The sequence below is a fragment of the Sciurus carolinensis genome, chromosome 7 (genome assembly GCF_902686445.1).
Source record: "Sciurus carolinensis chromosome 7, mSciCar1.2, whole genome shotgun sequence".
Classification (NCBI taxonomy): Eukaryota; Metazoa; Chordata; class Mammalia; order Rodentia; family Sciuridae; genus Sciurus; species Sciurus carolinensis.
This window is the reverse complement of record NC_062219.1, coordinates 77,488,085-77,494,979: the sequence shown is the minus strand read 5'-3', so window position 1 is coordinate 77,494,979 and position 6,895 is coordinate 77,488,085. Positions and strand designations below refer to the sequence as shown.

At 44.2% G+C, this 6,895-nt stretch overlaps 1 protein-coding gene across 1 annotated transcript in view; it reads left to right on the top strand.

Annotated features, from left to right (window-relative positions):
• The first annotated feature begins 670 nt into the window (after positions 1-670).
• Mrap2 (melanocortin 2 receptor accessory protein 2) overlaps positions 671-6,895 on the top strand; it is a 40,075-nt gene continuing 33,850 nt past the window's right edge. The window contains exon 1 of the mRNA XM_047558788.1: positions 671-791. The gene's annotated coding sequence lies outside the window, so the exon portion shown is untranslated. The remainder of the gene's footprint in view (positions 792-6,895) is intronic.

Below are 6,895 nucleotides of genomic sequence, written 5' to 3'. Positions count from 1 at the left end.
TATGTTTTATGCAGAGAGCATTTTATTTGTTATGATTACTGTCTGTCTTTTTTTTTTTTTTTTTTAACCAGAATATAAGTGCTAGGAAGTTGTATTTGTAGTGCCCATATCAGTGTCGGACATGCAATATGGACTCAATAAATATTTGCTGGAAGGGAGGAGGAATGAACCAAGCCTGCTAACATGAAAGTACTCTGGTCTCAGTCCTATCCCTTTGGGACCTGTTGGGAGGACATTTGATGGCCCACTGGTATCCATACCAGTGGGCAGACGGAGACTCTAAAATCGTAATAGTAATTAGGCTGCCCGTTATGGAGGACCTTACTGAACTTGGCTCTAGTGCCTAGGATTTTTCATAAACCTCAATTCGCGCTACCCCATTTCCTCTCGCTCAGCTCAGGAGCGCGTTACCCAAAGTTGGCCCCAGGGACCGGCCGCAGAGGAAGGGATGGCCAAGACATCCCTGAGATTCTTTTCCCTTTCCTCGGGCAGGTTCTGGTAGAAACTAAGAGAGACGGTGTGTCCAAGAAAAAGAGTTCTGCAAAGATCACCTCCTCTCGACCTAGGCGCCCTCGGGTTGGGGAGGTGTCCGGGGCGCTCCAGTCCGGGACCGGCGCCCAGCGCCGCCTCCGCCGCAGGTCGGGAGCGCGCGTCTTCGCCGCACCGCGGCGCAGGGAACTACTCGCCAGCCCCAGGCTGCGGGAGGAGGCGGCGGCAGCTGCGGCGGCGGTGCTCACGCACCTCGGAGGAGCTGTGACCGGCGGGACTCGCGGGCCCGGGCGCGCCAGCTGGTAACCCCGGGCGGGACGGGGCACCCAGGGCCGAGCTAAACCCGGGCGCGGGACGCGTGCGGTTCTGGGCCAGTCAGTAGGACTCACTTGGGTTTGGGGTGGTTTTTAGTTTGGCGTGGGAGGGGAAGATCAGGGTTTCGAGGGTACCAAGGGAGAGAGTGTGGATCCCGTGAGACCATCTACTTTAAACCTTCCCTGCAGCGGGTTGATGTGCTTGGACCCGCCCGAGGGTGTCCGAAAAAAAGGTGGAAGCCAGGGCGCTCCGCATTTGGGTGGGCTTTCTCCCGCAGCTCGGCCGGGCAGGTGAGAAAACTTTCCTCGCTGCTAGGGCCTGCCTGTCTCCGCCACTCAGACAGTCGTCCTGGACTAGAAGACCCTGCTCCTCCGGGAGAAATGCATTGTCCCCCGGCCCCAGGCGCGCGCCCGCCGCAGTGGAGAAGGTTCCCAGAATGAACCCTGGCTTAACGATTTGTTCAGACTGGGGAGCCTGCCTGCAGGTCTTCTTACTAATTAGAGGGATGTTATGGCTTCATCCCGCCTTTCTTTTCCATCCTTTCTGTGTAATGAATTGAGGAAGTCTTATTAGAAACCTATTTTGTGGTCTCCACAGCGTTTTAGATGACTTGGAATCTCAGATATTATAATCAATTTGTTTTGTAATCAAAAGAAGCTTGGAGGAAGGTGTCCATGATACTCCAGGGAAGAGAGAGGGACTCCTATACGTAAACTAATTCCTGGGAAAATAGCCAAAGTAGCAGCATTTTCCGTGACAGGTGAAGAAATTAGAGGGAGGAGGGGGTCTGGAAACTAGGACTGTGAATCTGGTGTGCTTGTGTTCATCACCAAGAACAGGTGCTGGAAGATGGCCTACAAGAATAAGGTGGGAAAGGGAGAGACCCTGATAAGCTAGCTACCCTTGATAAGCTTTATTCCCATGAGGGAGATTATCCAGTGTTTATGGAAGGTGAGGCAATATTAACAGGTAGCAGGATAGACAGTGTTGTCTCCCAATCTATTTTTTTTTTTAAATGGTGCTGGGGATTGAACCCAGGGTCTTGTGCATGCGAGGCAAGCACTCTACCAACTGAGCTATATCCCCAGCGCATTACTCCAAATCTTTATCTTTCCTTTCAAAATGGAAAATCCAACCTAAACATCTGTGAGAAGGTCTGAAAGCCTGAAACTGAACTAGATTATTTGATGTTCAAGTGACAGGCATCCTAGAGCAGTGAAAGCATGTATAGTCCCCTTTGCACAGGTATGGAGATGAAAACAGGGCCAGGAACCTTTCAAAAGAATAATTGAGTCCTGGTGACATTCCGGAACAAATTCTTTAAGAAGATAGCTCAGGACCACTGAGAAAGGCATTTACAGAGATAAATTATACTGACCTAACTTCTTTCCCTTTTCTAGCCATCTACTGGGCTGTAGATTTGGGTGTGCAATGTCTATTGTTTTCTAAATGTGAGTTATGACTCATTAGGGCAATGATGGGTAATAATACCAGTTTGGTGAATTGCAACCAGCATTTCTAAAACATGAAACTCAATCTGAGGGAAAACATCAGAGCACACTGCATGAGCTGAGGTATTGCTTTGTGAACTCGTGTGTGTGTGTGTGTGTGTGTGTGTGTGTGTGTATGTGTGTGTGTTTTATCCTGCTGCCTCTGCATACCTACCGCTGGTTGCTACCCTTCAGCCTTTCAGGCTAACCCCACCCTGCTTACAGTGCGGGCCATCTTCTATCTTGCAAATGACTTGATCACATTCTGGAAAGGTTAGCTTTTCATTTCTGTTGGCTCCCAGATGCTGAGGTGTGTAACCAATCAGAATTCACCTCTGAATTCTTTATTTTTGACTTTTTTAATGTCTTCAGGGTCATTAAAACAAGTTGGCCAGGAGTTTCCTAACGCACAAACTCCATTAGTTCTCACAGCAAGGTGACTTATTTCCATTTCACCAATCGAGTTTCCAAAGCCAGGGACCTACAAATAAGTTAGTTACTGACACCTCCCAACAGTGGATAGTCTAAAGGGTGTCTGGCCCTCACAGAGGCACTTTAGGCAGTCTCCTGCTATACCTAAGAATAAGGAGAGGAAAGGGTGGAATGCAGAGGGCTCTGTTCCTGTCCCTTCTCCTTCTTGTTATCACTCACTAAGAGAAAGACATAGAGGGGGCATTGATCAGAGTTGCAGTAACTACAAATCTGGGAGGGTAATCCATGAGACCCATAATACGTTATGTGTGGACAAGAGATAATAATAGTAGAATATGTGGTTCACTGTAGGCTTAAAATTCTGATTATGCATTGAGGTTCAAAGAGTCAATCTAAAAAGTAAAAGATGGAACAACTCCAGCAGTTCATGTGAAAGATAAAATTTTCAGTTTTCAATACATCACAAGTCCCGAATGAATCAAAGTGTAAAGTAGCTGCTCAAAAGCAAACTTGAGTTGCATTGATAAGGACATGCCTTTTCGTTTTTTTTTTTTTTTTTTTTTTTTTTTTTTTTTGGGTGCTGGGGATCGAACCCAGGGCCTTGTGCTTACAAGGCAAGCACTCTACCAACTGAGCTATCTCCCCAGCCCCATGCCTTTTCTTATAGACATTTGTATGGAAGTTGTTAAGTGCCAGGCACCATTAGGAGTGTTTCACAATTGTAACTCCACTCCTGTATTTGTACCCACTTAACAGATGAAGAAATAGAGGCACAGAAGGATGGAATAACTTACTCATGGTCTTGTAGTCAATATATAGTACAACTGAGATTAGAACCTGGGCCTCTAACTACTTCCGCTGCCTCCTCCCTGTGGTGTTTGGATGAAAGGAGCCCCAGGTCCTCTACTCCATGTAGCATTCTGGACAGCATCCTTATAGAGATTGGGGACAACTTCAAGGAATCTAGGGGTGATGGCCTACATGACAAGGGTCTGGAAACCAGGTTGTAGGAGGAACAGGGAGTGTAAACTTGACAGAGAGAAGTATGGCCAAGTTTTGAGGCCAGTCTTCAGATATCTAAAGAAGAGGGAGTAAATTTGTTCCTAGTTGTGGAGTTAGCACTAGCAGTCAAGCCAATGCTGAGTGATCCGTCAGGACTGCACAGAGGAGGGATTCTTCACTGGGTTAGTGGAGGTGTTGAATTTTATCTCTGAAGGCCCTTTCAATGCTCAACTTCCTCAATTTTATCAGAAATATTGGAGCAAAAAATAACTTTAAAAAATAATTGTAAGTTAATCCTAAATGTGTGTGTGTGTGTGTGTGTGTGTGTGTGTGTGTGTGTAAATAAAACAGGGTACTACTTAAAGTTTTGGCTGAGGCACACTTTTTTGACTGAGGTTCATTGAGCTTCCAAAGAAACTAAATGTGTCAGAATAGATATTTTGAGAACTTTCAGTAACTTGTGAACCCACTGGCCACTTCAAGAATGTGAGAGTTGGGTCTGGAGATGTAACTCAGTGGTGAAGCACTTACCTAGTATGCATGAGACCCTGGGTTCCATCCCCAGCACCCCACCTAAAACAAACAAGCAAACAAATGTTGAAAGAAATGACTTTGTTGAAGACCTTGCTGAAGAAATGTCTTCAGAAAGGTCTGTGACTACTTCCTTTATCCCAAACCTAGTGATGGGGGCTTTCAAGCGATCACAAATTTACCTGTATATGTGTGTTCTGCTTTTGGGACTCAACATGGTGACCTGGGCAACTGGATCACCCACTTTCCCAAGTTTGGTGGGGCAAAGGACACCTGAAGATTTCCTGGGGCCCAAGTAGGACCACATGGGAGGGAGGGCTGGTCAGAGGGTAAGAACATCTGAGATACTAGTTTCCAGAAATCTAGAGGCAGAGGAAGGAATGAGCAGCCAGCTGAAGGAAGATGAGCATCACTCAGACACCCATGAAGAGAGAGAGTGGAGATGGCTAATGCTGGCCTGTCCTCCTGCCTTGATCTTTGGAGGGGTGAGAAACTGCCAGCAATTGAGTGAATGTGGAAAAAAAGAAGTCAGCCTTTCCCCAGGTCTCTCAGGAGGCAGCACACAGCAGGACTTTGTCCAGAGAGGGTGGATTTCATGTTATAATCAGGTCAGAGTTTCTTTTGTGTCCAAAGACTGGACATTTTAATTCTTTTGGGACTTTGAAGTAGTTGCGCAAGCAGAAAAGTCATGGAATCTGCTCCAGCGTTTATTGGAAGGGAGGGAAGATAAATCCCCTGAATACGCTTTATGGGATGGTAGAAAACAAAAATAAAGTAGACATTTGATCAGGTCGCATAAGTTGTGCCAGCTCATAGAAGAGGTTATCTATGCTTCGATTAAGAGTAAAGACTATCAAGCTGTTTGCTTGATGTTAAATTTACTTCTGACAAAGGAAGATTTAAAGTCAGAAGCAGTTAAAAGAGAAAACATTTACTTGTCCAGAGAGCAAAAGGGTCCTTCTTTGGAAGACTGGTCCATTGAATGAAACCACAATAAATATTTGAAGGACAAATTTCACAAAATTACCAATATTCTCATGTGTACGTTATTCTGTTGTTCATAGTCGGAAACAATTTTCTCACATGATTTTATTTTCCCCAAAGTCATGACTTATCTTCAGACATCAGGATAGCAAACAATCATGAAAAAAAAAATTGATACTTTTCCCTTGGGAGTGTGAAATGTTTAAGGTTTTATTATTTGGTGGACCAACTTCCAGATAAGATGGTCATGTTATTTTTGGCTGATGTCAGAGTGCACGGTGATTTTTTTTTCTTGATTGAAATATGAAGAATGCTTAGTCCTATTGGAAAGAGGGGGAGGTATGTGTTTTTGCTTCTTTACTTGCAAACATGATTATTCATTCATTATAGTGTTGCTGAGATGTGTAATAATGCAGAAGGTAAGAGTCTCTTTATGAGGTGTTAAAATTATGGAAGTTAAGCGGGGTGTAGTGGCATGTGTTTGTACTCCTAGCTACTCAGAAGGGAGGCAGGAGAATTGCTTGAGCCCAGGAGTTCAAGTTTAACCTGGGAAAAAAAGAAAAAAATATGTGGAAATTAAAATCTGGATTTAATAGTTGCTCGTGTTTCTGTTATCAAGACCTATGTAATTATTGCCTTACCAGAGGACATTAGTAAAATTTTATACCATTTCAAGTGAAAATAATTAATATGCTTCAAATAATTACTCTCCCCAGTGGTGCATTTCTTTTTCTCAGGCCTGTCTGTGGTAACAGCAGAAATACCATGGGAAGACAGGGCGGCTGAGGGTGGTGATCCTCACAGCTGGCTGTAAGTTGCCTGGTGGATCAAGAAAGAAAAATCGAGACACACATGAAGGGATGTGATTGTGAACATTACCTGCTTTTCTACAAGGCTTTGTTTATGTTGTTCCAGCAGTAATAATTCTATCTTGGTTAAAAGAAAAAATGTGGGGAGGGGAGAAGCAGAAATTTAAGATAAAGACCTAGAAACTCTGTCTTATAAATCTACATTCTACTAAATTAGCCTGATGGGAGGGGAGAGTTAACTCATGTTCCTCGGAGTCTGAAGCAGAGGCCAAGAGTACCAGAAGCATGATATATATGTTTCATGTATATGGTATGTATTTCATATATCATAAAAAACCTGGTGTATATTTATCATGAATATTCACTTTATATTTGCAGTTCACTCTGTAACGTACCTTTACTACTTATTTGACATATAAAGTAATCCATCAAGTCTATTTATACAATTGAGCTCCAGGAAGATGAATTAGGTATGTTCAGAGACTTAGGGGCCTATTGGGCATCCTCAGACTTAAGCACGGTGAGAGACCCTATTTCCAGGCCTCACTTTACAAGGCCCCTCTCTGACCATCTTCTGGCCAGGCCTCCCTGCAAGTTGAGAAGGTCATGGGCTACCTGGAGCCTGCACTACACTTGCTCCGCCAGGCTCTGGTTTGCTTGTCATCGGCCACTGTACTGAGGTGAATGTGATTGGGATAGGTGTTGTTCATAGTCGGAAACAATTTTCTCACATGATTTTATTATTTGGTAGACCTTAAACATTTAATAAAACCTTAAACATTTCACACTCCCAAGGGAAAAGCATCAATTTTTTTTTTCATGATTGTTTGCTATCCTGATGTC